The following is an 11,834-nucleotide window of genomic DNA, read 5'->3' on the forward strand; positions in this document are numbered from 1 at the left end:
ATGACACTTCTTCTCCAATCGCGCGTCATCGGGCAAATGACGTTTACAGGGTGGAATGCAAAAATGTATGTATAAAGTGATAAAAACAAATGTAGCTAGATGTGCAATACATTTTATAGATAAAAGAATAAATAGCATATCGTTTAAATCGTTTAAATGTTTGCATGCTTTTCTCCTTCGAGAAAACAATAGCTGATTCAAAGGGGGTGCGGCAGATTTCCAAACTTTTTAGTGAAGGACTCAGGTAGGATCATAAAGATAGATAGATTACTCATATTTTTATCTGTGCCATTATAGCGTCTGTGACAGCATGGGCAGTGCCACTGACACAATCTGCATTTTGAAGTAGTACATTTTCTTCTTCAGTATTGGCTGATCCCTCCTGATGTCAGGTTGAACATGACTCCAACAGGTCACTACATTAAAATGGTAAAAGCCCTCAATGGCGCTGACCAGCCTTTTGGCCACTAGAGGCCTCTATCATTCTCTATGGTTATAATACATTTGCGCTTCCTCGCCAAAAGGAGGCTATAGAGGAAGAGACACACCTTTTTCGTTTGCATACTAAGGAATTGACACAATCCTGCACCACTCGACCACTTATGGGGTTTCGGGCCATGGAGGAGAGGACAGACTTTCGCCCAAACGAGAAACCCCAATCTCTGAGAGTTGCATGTTGTTACCTTCAATAAAGGAGGAGCAGTGGTGTAGTGTGGGGATAAAGTAGGACTAAACATCAATGTGATGGATGACTAGCATTTATGTAAGTGCCTTGTTTGATGTGCGGGTTACAGAGCTGTAATCACTGCTTCTAAAGTAAGGTTTTGAATGGAAAGTACATGAGTATAATAATCTACTACCCAATAGCCCTAGCCAGTTGCCCAGTGAATTATATCATCTTTCCTTGCTGTTTATATTCCATCATCTACATTCCCCACAAGTCTTTTGTACAATATAGGCCACCTAACAGCATTTTCACTATCATTCACTATCCATATATCTTGTGTGTGTGTGTGTATGTACACTGTATGTATCTGCGTGTGTTTCCCTGTGTGTGTGTGTGTCTGTCTGTATCGTGTGTGTCTGTATCTATGTGTGTGAGTGTGTATATTCATATTAACCGCCTGCTCACATTGTTCCTCTAAAGTGGTCACCATTGTATCGTTGAAAAGCACAAAGACATGCGTATGTCTTCTGTATTAAAGGATGTTGAGGAAAACCTACATAGCTGTCACGCTGGAAGACTATATTGCTATGAAGCTTACACACTGGAAAATTTTGGGACTGTCCAAAATGGCACACTATTCTCTATGGGCCCTGCTTAAAAGTACTGCACTGCATAGGGAATCACTTAGGACATACTATTTCTCTATGAAGCTACCTGCCAGTACCAACCATGATGAAACGTGCACTGTCTGCAGCACCATTTTTTAAAAACCCTTTATTTAACTGGGCAAGTCACTTAAGAACAAATTCTTATTTTACAATGACGGCCTACCCTGGCCAAACCCTCCCCTAACCTGGACAACGCTAGGGGAATTGTGCACTGCCCTTTGAGACTCCCGATCATGGCCGGCTGTGATACAACCAGGGATCGAACCAGGGTCTGTAGTGACGCCTCTAGCACAGAGACCGCTGCGCTACTTGGGAGCCTTAACTGAGTCTGGACTCAATCACTCAGTTTTAGGAAGCAACCAGATTCCCACTGGTGGTGAAGGAAGGGGGTTCTCAGCAATCAGCCACAAGCTGACACTGTCTGTGACTCATCCACAGATCCACAGTGAGGCGGAATGAAGTTTCAGTGGGGGTATTTTCTTTATTAATTAAGTCTTTAGGTGTATAACGTTCCATCTTGGTGAGTCATGCACTAAATGTATGATCAACAAACTGTGGACACATTTGACTGCAAAGCTATGAAACACGTGCAAGGTAGGCAAGGGGTCATTCACCGATAGTTACTCAACCATCCACCTTGGTAAACAACAGCGTCCGCTTGCCCTCACCTGCCTCAGGAGGATTGTCTGTGGGTCCGTTCTCGAGTGAGTTTACCTGAATATTCCGTGTCATTCCCATGCCTTCACAACTTACGCTGTTGAACATATTACTCACAGTTACAAATGTAATACAAGTTCTAATGTAGCATCTTGATATCGGTGTATTCCGCTGAGGGAAAAGAAAACATCTTCACGGCGCAAGACAGAAATAAATCAGTTTAGCAAAACATATGAATGCATATATAATGCATCATTGATGGATAATGTCTCCTGCCAGCAGTCTTTTTGGAGTGGGTGATTCAGGAAGAGGGCTGCTTGTACTGAATAATAGTGTATGGTTGATTTTATGTTGTGTGCGTAGGGAGTGCAGGCAGACAGTGCAGTGTATCCCGTCCGCGGTTTACATAACACTGATTATAATGCATAGATTTACCAAAGTGCAACAGTTTGGCTCCGGCATTAAAACCTCCACTGGCCATCTGTTCCTCCTCTTGTTTGCTTTCTTTCAAATACTTTCCTTCCATAACAACTTTTATTGGAACAACAATGTGCACCAGTTCAGAACTCAAGGAAAAGTATCAGTTAGATGCTGTTTTTGTAAAATATACTATGAAAACAAATGAAAACACAGGGAGATTGAATCCAATGCTTTAAGAGTCATGACACTTACTTTGTCTGTTGTGTACCTGGTGTAATTAATTGTGTATGTGCTTTGCATTCTACATATGGTCAATTTGATGTTACGATAAATATTTACAGCATAGTTTTTGACCTTTCTCTCTGTGATGAAGGCCAATCATTTACTGTCATAGATAGATATTTCAGTTACTTAGACATCCCATGAGTCCAATAAAACTCTACCTTCAAAGACACTATGCTTTTAAGGATTAGCCCCTCTCTCTATCCTCCTTATCCTCTCTCTCCCTCTCTCTCTCTCTCTCTCTCTCTCTGCCCGCTCTCTCTCTGCCCGCTCTCTCTCTCTTCCCCCTCTCTCTCTCTTCCCGCTCTCTCTCTTCCCGCTCTCTCTCTCTTCCCGCTCTCTCTCTTCCCGCTCTCTCTCTCTTCCCGCTCTCTCTCTTCCCGCGCTCTCTCTCTTCCCGCTCTCTCTCTTCCCGCTCTCTCTCTTCCCGCTCTCTCTCTCTTCCCGCTCTCTCTCTTCCCGCTCTCTCTCTCTTCCCACTCTCTCTCTTCCCGCTCTCTCTCTCTTCCCGCTCTCTCTCTCTTCCCGCTCTCTCTCTCTTCCCGCACTCTCTGTTCCCGCTTCTCTCTTCCCGCTCTCTCTCTTCCCGCTCTCTCTCTTCCCGCTCTCTCTCTTCCCTCTCTCCCCGCTCTCTCTCTTCCCGCTCTCTCTCTTCCCGCTCTCTCTCTTCCCGCTCTCTCTCTTCCCGCTCTCTCTCTTCCCGCTCTCTCTTCCCACTCTCTCTCTCTTCCCGCTCTCTCTCTTCCCGCTCTCTCTCTTCCCGCTCTCTCTCTTCCCGCTCTCTCTGTTCCCGCTCTCTCTCTTCCCTCTCTCTCTCTTCCCGCTCTCTCTCTCTTCCCGCTCTCTCTCTCTTCCCGCTCTCTCTCTTCCCGCTCTCTCTCTTCCCACTCTCTCTCTTCCCGCTCTCTCTCTTCCCGCTCTCTCTTCCCGCTCTCTCTCTCTTCCCGCTCTCTCTCTTCCCGCTCTCTCTCTTCCCGCTCTCTCTCTTCCCGCTCTCTCTCTTCCCGCTCTCTCTCTCTTCCCGCTCTCTCTCTCTTCCCGCTCTCTCTCTTCCCTCTCTCTCTCTTCACGCTCTCTCTCTTCCCACTCTCTCTCTCTTCCCGCTCTCTCTCTTCCCACTCTCTCTCTCTTCCCGCTCTCTCTCTCTTCCCGCTCTCTCTCTTCCGGCTCTCTCTCGTCCCGCTCTCAGGTTCCAATGTATTCAATAAGAAGGCTTTACAGGTTAGAATATTGACATTAAAAGCACATAAAATCCACTTCCCCTCCTCAGGCTGAAGCAATGCAGAAATTGTCAGGGCGACATCATTAACTATGAAAGCTTTATGGAGTAACAGTAACCATAAAATCAATCCCAAAAATAGAGAGGAAAGGGGGAGTAGGAAGAGGAGGAGGAGGAGGAGGAGGGGGAGGAGGAGGAGGAGGAGGAGGAGGAGGAGAGAGAGGCACATATTTGGTTGTTAGCACTGTAATGAAATACTGAAAAGGTGACGTAATCAATGCGAAAGGCGTGTGATGAACACAGTGTAACACAGTTATCAGGCCCCTGCTCACATGTCCCAGTCCTACTGAGATCCAATCATATGACTCTTGAGCAGAGAGCTCCTGATCTGCCATCAATACCTGTCTGTCTCAAATTACATCAGTCCCCAGGCACACACCCACATGGGGACTACTTCATGAAGGCACAGACAGAGACGTGTGAAAAATATGTCTGTTCATTCATCCAGCCAATTTTACACAACTGTGGGAAGCGTTGAAGTCAACATGGTCCAGCATCCCAGTGGAACATTTATAGCTTCTAAACAAATCTCATGCTTTAGCATTCGGAATAATGAACCATAATGTGTGTGAATTCTCTGCAGGTGTGGGCCTCAAGTTCAGCCTTTGCTTTCGTAATAAAATGAAGAGTGTCGTGGCTCATATATTACCGTATGTAGTTGCTATGGGTTATGATACACACACACACACACACACACACACACACACACACACACACACACACACACACACACAGTCATTTTAATTTATGCATTTAAGTGGGTACCTCCAGTGAACACAGGGTGTCTGAAGGACTTGGGTTGTGGTATGTGGAGAGAGCTGTCCTTGGTGCTGAAGTCTATCAACACTCCACGCCACACTGCTGCTCCTCTCCTCCACTCCATCAACCTCTCTATTCTCCTCTCCATCCTCCTCTCCATCCTCCTCTCCAACAACCCCTTCATCAACCTCTCCATCCTCCTCCAGGTGAAAGGGGCCATTGCTTGAGTAAACTGGTGCATTTGAAAGTAACTCTCTCCATCTCCCATGGCTGCAGAGGAGTTTATGATAGCAGGGTGTCTATCAGCACTTGTTTTTGTTTTCATAAAGTACACTCCCATATAAAGTTATCAGTAACAGCATGAGAGAGCACAATCAATTCTTAACACTGTTATTTCCTCTGCACAAATAGATTTGAGTAGTAAACATACTATTAGAAATTATCTAAAACAACTAGAGAGCCAGAGTGGAAGACTTTCAGCTCAGACAATTCAGCTCAGACATTTCAGCTCAGAAAATGGCCTCCTAATCAGTTAGTTTGGAGAGTGGTCATTTAGGAAATACTGCACAAAAATATCACTTACCATCCAGACAGACAATCACCGACCACTCCCACCTGGGTGGGTGTCTGGTCTGGTCCACATTCTGTGGGCATCAATCATCATCACCTTACTGACCTTGTGGTGACCGGCGGGCGGACTCTACCACCTGGACATGAGCCACAGGGCTTCTCTGCATTTCGTGAAGGCTCTGCCTCACCCTGGGCCCTGCAACGTGGTTCCTACCACAAGCCAACAGAGCTTGTTTAAAATGATGAATGGCAGTGAGCCCACATGGTGGAGAGAGAGAGAGAGAGGGAGGGAGAGAGAGAGAGAGAGAGAAACCCTTGTCTCCCTCTCCCTCCTTCCCCCAGCTCTACCTCACCCCTGTCTCCCTCTCCCGTCCAGTCTGACTGCCTCATACACAGTGACATGCCCTCTAGTGTGCATTGTACACTGCCTTCACTCAGGGTTGGAGCTGAACACTTGGGACTTCAGCACTGACAGCATGACAAGGCTGCATGCAGCGGCAGATTGGAGACACACTGTATGCATTCATGTTAGACACAGATGAGCAGACCAGAACCTTCTGGTAATGTGCTGTTTTAATCAGAGCATTGATCTTTTGTTGCCTGGCTACCCAGACTCCTTGATTCAGTCAGATGCTACACCACGCCCATAGACATTAGTTTCTCCTCTGCAATGAGTCTGGATCTGAGTACCTCCCTGACCCTTCACCAAATGCAAACACATTCGAGGCCGTCTGATTGGTCCAGAAACTGACGGGTTGGGCCAGAGCCAGACACACATGGGTAAAGCGGTAGTTTGAAAATGTGTCATTGGCTTTGATACAACGCCCCTCTTACCCCTCACCACCATGAACGACTTCAATGACGGCAGTCTCAGACTATGTAGCGAACGACGAATGTCGCGAACAACTAAGCAGCGGAAGAATTTATTTGAGTAGCTGATGCTAGAACCTACTCATTTACCAAATGTTCACATTCATAGATAATCTTTTGTTTTCAGAACATCACGCGTGCTATGATTTCCACCCACTAGCAACAACATGTATACTCTGAGCTTACAAAACATTAGCAACCCTGTCCTAATATTGAGTTGCTCCCCCTTTTGCCCTCAGAACATTCTCAGTTGGTCAGGGCATGGACTCCACAAGGTGTTGAAAGCATTCCACAGGAATGCTGGCCCATGTTGAATACAATACTTTTCACAGTTGAGTTAAGTTAGGTGGATGTCCTTCGGATAGCATGCTATTTTGATACACACGTGAAACTGTTGAGCATGAAAAACTCAGTTCTTGCAGTTCTTGACACAAACCAGTGCGCCTGGCACCTACTACCATACCCCATTCAAAGGCACTTAGATTTTTTAATTGCCCATTCACCTTCTGAGTGGCACACATACACAATCCATTTCTCAGTTGTCTCAAGGCTTAAACATATTTTTTAACCTGTCTCCTCCCCTTCATCTACATTTAACAAGTTACATAAATAAGGGATCATCGCTTTCACCTGGATTCACCTGGTCAGTCTATGTAATGGAGAGAGCAGGCGTTCCAAATGTTTTGTATAGTCAGTGTACATTTCTGAGACAGGAATGAACAGACATATTTTCACACCTCTCTGTCTGTGCCCCCATGAAGTAGTGGGTGTGTACCTGGGGACTGATGTAATTTGAGACAGACAGGTATTGATGGCAGATCAGCCAGAACAGGAGCTCTCTGCTCAAGAGTCATATGATTGGATCTAAGTGGGGTGGCAGGTAGCCTAGTGGTTAGAGCATTGGGCCAGTAACTGAAAGGTTGCTAGATTGAATCCCCGAGCTGACAAGGTAAAAATCTGTTGTTCTGCCCCTGAACAAAGCAGTTAACCCACTGTTCCTAGGCTGTCATTGAAAATAAGAATTTGTTCTTAACTGACTTGCCTGGTGAAATAAAGGGGGAGGGAAAAAAGTAGGACTGGGACATGTGAGCAGGGGCCTGATAACTGTGTTCATCATACACACACACACTATGTATTGACAAAAACGTCAACCTTGTGACACGCATCTTTTCCTATTGAATGCAATATATTGAGTTTTCCCTTTTGGGAAAAAACGCGCCAGGATGATGTTTTCCTATGATATCATGTTGCAGTCTTTCTCAAAAGACAGTGGAAGGGCTTGGAGATGTCCTATAATAGCCAAGCAGACTGAAGGGGATTGAATGTATTTTATGTAACAAGGAACAAGGGATTGCAGGGCTGGATTGACTTTCAGTTTCCTCCCAGTCAGCCCCCTCTGCACTACGGTCATTCCAGTCTGCCCCCTCTGCACTATGGTCATTCCAGTCGGCCCCCTCTGCACTATGGTCATTCCAGTCTGCCCCCTCTGCACTACGGTCATTCCAGTCTGCCCCCTCTGCACTACGGTCATTCCAGTCTGCCCTCTCTGCACTACGGTCATTCCAGTCGGCCCTCTCTGCACTACGGTCATTCCAGTCAGCCCCCTCTGCACTACGGTCATTCAAGTCGGCCCTCTCTGCACTACGGTCATTCCAGTCTGCCCTCTCTGCACTACGGTCATTCAAAGTCTGCCCCCTCTGCACCACGGTCATTCCAGTCGGCCCTCTCTGCACTACGGTCATTCCAGTCTGCCCCCTCTGCACTACGGTCATTCCAGTCTGCCCCCTCTGCACTACGGTCATTCCAGTCTGCCCCCTCTGCACTACGGTCATTCCAGTCTGCCCCCTCTGCACTACGGTCATTCCAGTCTGCCCCCTCTGCACCATGGTCATTCCAGTCTGCCCCCTCTGCACTACGGTCATTCCAGTCGGCCCTCTCTGCACCACGGTCATTCCAGTCTGCCCCCTCTGCACCACGGTCATTCCATGCATGCGCTCCACTGAGTTTCCTGGGACATCCTGACAGTGAGACAGGGAAGACTTTATGCAAGCACTCCATTATCGTCACTGGACTGCACAGAGCAATCAGTGCCTTTTGCAGCGAGAAATTGCCTATAAAAACATCCATTTGGCATATAGACGCCAAACACTTAGCAGGGATTTTACGCAATGGTGAACCCTGGCACTCTGATGCCATGGGAGAATGGCGCAGTAGAAAAGGCTAGCGAGAACATTGCAAGAAGCATCTCTCACACTAATTACACAGCACAGGGTGGGTGTAAAAAAAATAAGAGGAAGATTGCTTGAACAAACAGCTGGCACGAGGTGTTGGAATTCCAACTCAAAGTTAGCTGGAACAGATGGAGCAGCCAGTCCGCTCTGCTTTGTTTCCATGGTAATGTGGAGTTGACCTGATGTCTAATATCTCTCCTCCCTCTCCCCTCCCTCCCCTTCCAGGCTCTGGCAGGCCTGCTTGGAGGAGTAACTGTGCCCTGCTTCGCATCCAACTTGTACCTTAAACCCAAGGGGACGCTCCTGCACTTCACATTAGCATAGGTTCTGTCCATGCTGTTCAAGCTGTCATCAATCTTCCACTTAAGATATGCAGACGTGAAGCAACACAAAAAAAAACAGAGAAAATCCAAGCAAGACAAACACTCTTCGCTGTGAGGATGTGTGCAGCATCATAGTCAAATTTATTGAATGTTTACTGTAATTTACACCTAAAATATAATATCTACCATTTTCCATACTGTTTGGACCTACAGTATATCCATTAGCTTGATTCTAGCCTCCTCCGTCAGTTCTTGTTTCATGTTTCACTCGTAGAATGCAGCCATATTAGTCATAATCTGGCCCTTGTGGAGCAGTGAGCTGCTTACTTGTAGTTATTGCACACGTGTTTGCTGTTTCTGTTACCCCCCCCCCCCCCCCCCCCAACTAAGGCCATATCTTTATCTAAGAGAGAGTGAGCTCTCCTTGCTTTTACTTCACTATCAGGTTATTGTGTCAACGGAGAGATGGCGAGACTGAAGCGGAAAGGTTTGAGGCTGTATGTGGTGCATCTCAACAAGGTGCAGAACTAGACCATTTTCACTGGGCCAAGGATGGTTGAACACTTTACATGTATGGCAGGAGGTCTTAACATAATGAGTTTCTTCACTAGCTCTCCATATATATCTACAGTAGGCTATTATGCTAACTATTTATTTAAATGCAGACTGAAAACATATCTCTTAAGCAGCAAATCGGATCGTTATGACGATCAATGAAATGATCAGCTTTTAATGAGCCCTCGCTGCTACAGAAAGCTGGTTGTCTCCAACACTCGTCAAGGGCCTCCTGCCAAGATGCCTGGCTTGGCGGTGAGTCTAGTGCGTCAACAATACCCTTTCAGGCATCCTTAATGGTTCCAATCCCTTCAAGCTATACCTCGATTATCTCTGCATGCTAGGGGAGCCTGGGGGGCTAGATGCACTAAGCGCCCCCTCTCTGTCCTTTAACTACAGCGTAGGAGAGCGGAGCGGAGTGGCGACGCGCTGCCGTCTGGTTGGATCTCTCTCTGGATCCCAGAAAAGAGAAACGGTTGCCATGGAATCAGAAGTGCTTTTAATCATATGCTGGAAAGCATCTCCTCGCGCCATGTGTTTTACGAGTACCTCACGCATAAAGGGTGCTTCCAAGCGAACTGCTAACGATCTACACTGGCGTGGCTGTATGGTGCCGGTCCCCACTGGGTACCACTGCGAGCCACACTTTACCTGGCAGGGCAGGATCCTGGAGCAATGGTAGACCATGGTGACTAATGGGGATTTGATTGTTGCTAAAAAATATAATAAATCCCGGAAAAAAAGTTGGCTAGCTTATATAGTTAGTCACTTGTTGTCCAAGTATTAAGAGCTAGGCAATTAGTCACTACAAGACAATAATAGGGCATGTTAATAACGACATATTGACGTTAATAGGAGAGCGAATGCCCCATTACCTCACTGAGAGACAACAGACACATCCCAGGGCAGAGTCACCTGACACCTCACCTCTACTCTGATAGGCTAATTCGTCGATTTACAAGCATTGATCTGAGAATACTTCCTAGAGCAGGAGACACAGTAAAGTACAGTACAGAACAGATACAGTACAGTACACTCTCTATCTGGGCTTTCATGGCTTTCAAATAGGCTAAAACACACACACACACACACACACACACACACACACACACACACATAGACACACTCACACAGACACACGTAGACACACACACATTTACACACGCACAAACGCACGCACAACACACATATACACACGCACACACACAAACACACACACACACACACACACAAATGCACGCACACACACACACACACACACACACAAACATACACACACACATATACACACACACACACACACACACACACACACACACACACACCAGGTTATTTTTCTCTCACTGGGAGTTGTCAATGAGAATAAGGCCAATGTAGGAAATAGGGAAATTCAATGGGTTCACGTGGATGTGCAGAGGCCATTCATTCTACAGGACCTTTGTCTTTTACATAGGATTTGACTAGAGCTTATCTACTGTAACCTCACTATAAAGTTATCGGGGGTCCACACCTAATCAGACAGAATTGTAACAGAACCCATGGCCTCTTCAATCCCCATCTTAATTCCCCCCTTTCCCCAGCATCGTCACCGTGAGGGACTGTGAAGCGATAGAGTCCATGGAAAGAGGTCGTTTGTCACTGATTTCAGTTTATTTTTAACCGTGCCTCATGAGAGTTTTAATCAGAGCATGCTGTTCTATAATAAATTAAATCAGGAATTATTTGTATAATCAAACAGAAGGCATGCGCGACTATCATTTTTGAGAGTTTTGCACGTACAGGAATAATCTTGGTTTGGGGACACGTTGTTAATATTTATAGAGAGGGTATTACATGTTTGTCTTTTTATTTTTTTATTTTACCTTTATTTAACTAGGCAAGTCAGTTAAGAACAAATTCTTATTTTCAATGACGGCCTAGGAACAGTGGGTTAACTGCCTGTTCAGGGGCAGAACGACAGATTTGTACCTTTTCAGCTCGGGGATTTGAACTTGCAACCTTTCAGTTACTAGTCCAACACTCTAACCACTAGGCTACTCTGCCGCCTTTAAGGAGACACTGTTATCCAGAGCTACTAACAGGAGCACTTACGGTTAAGTGCTTTGCTCAATGGCACGTCGGCAGAGTTTTCACCTAGTAGACTCTGGGATTTGATCTAGCAACCTTTCAGTTACTGGCCCAATGCTCTTAACCGCTAGGCTTCCTGCTGCCCGTTACACCTGATGATCATAGCAATGTGTGACTCCTAGTGTGTGGACGTTCGGTTTCAACAAAGACACATCACCAGAAGCTACTGTACCTCCTCAGAAGACATGGAATTGGTGATCCATACATACACAAGATACAGAGGTAATTCCTTCATACATCGGAATAAAAGGGAAATATAATTTTGGCAAAATCTGGCAAAAAAAGGGCACCACACATTCTTGTCTTTTTATTTGATTTAGCTCTGTTATTGTGGAAGCACTGCCAGCTATGTGGAACCGTGCGTGTGACACTTGATGTCCCTGGATGGAGCAGGTTTGCAGTCATGTTTTTCAAGCACCAGCTTGG

This window comes from Oncorhynchus mykiss, chromosome 10 (assembly GCF_057628025.1).
Source record: "Oncorhynchus mykiss isolate SJ-2025 chromosome 10, ASM5762802v1, whole genome shotgun sequence".
In the NCBI taxonomy this organism is placed as follows: Eukaryota; Metazoa; Chordata; class Actinopteri; order Salmoniformes; family Salmonidae; genus Oncorhynchus; species Oncorhynchus mykiss.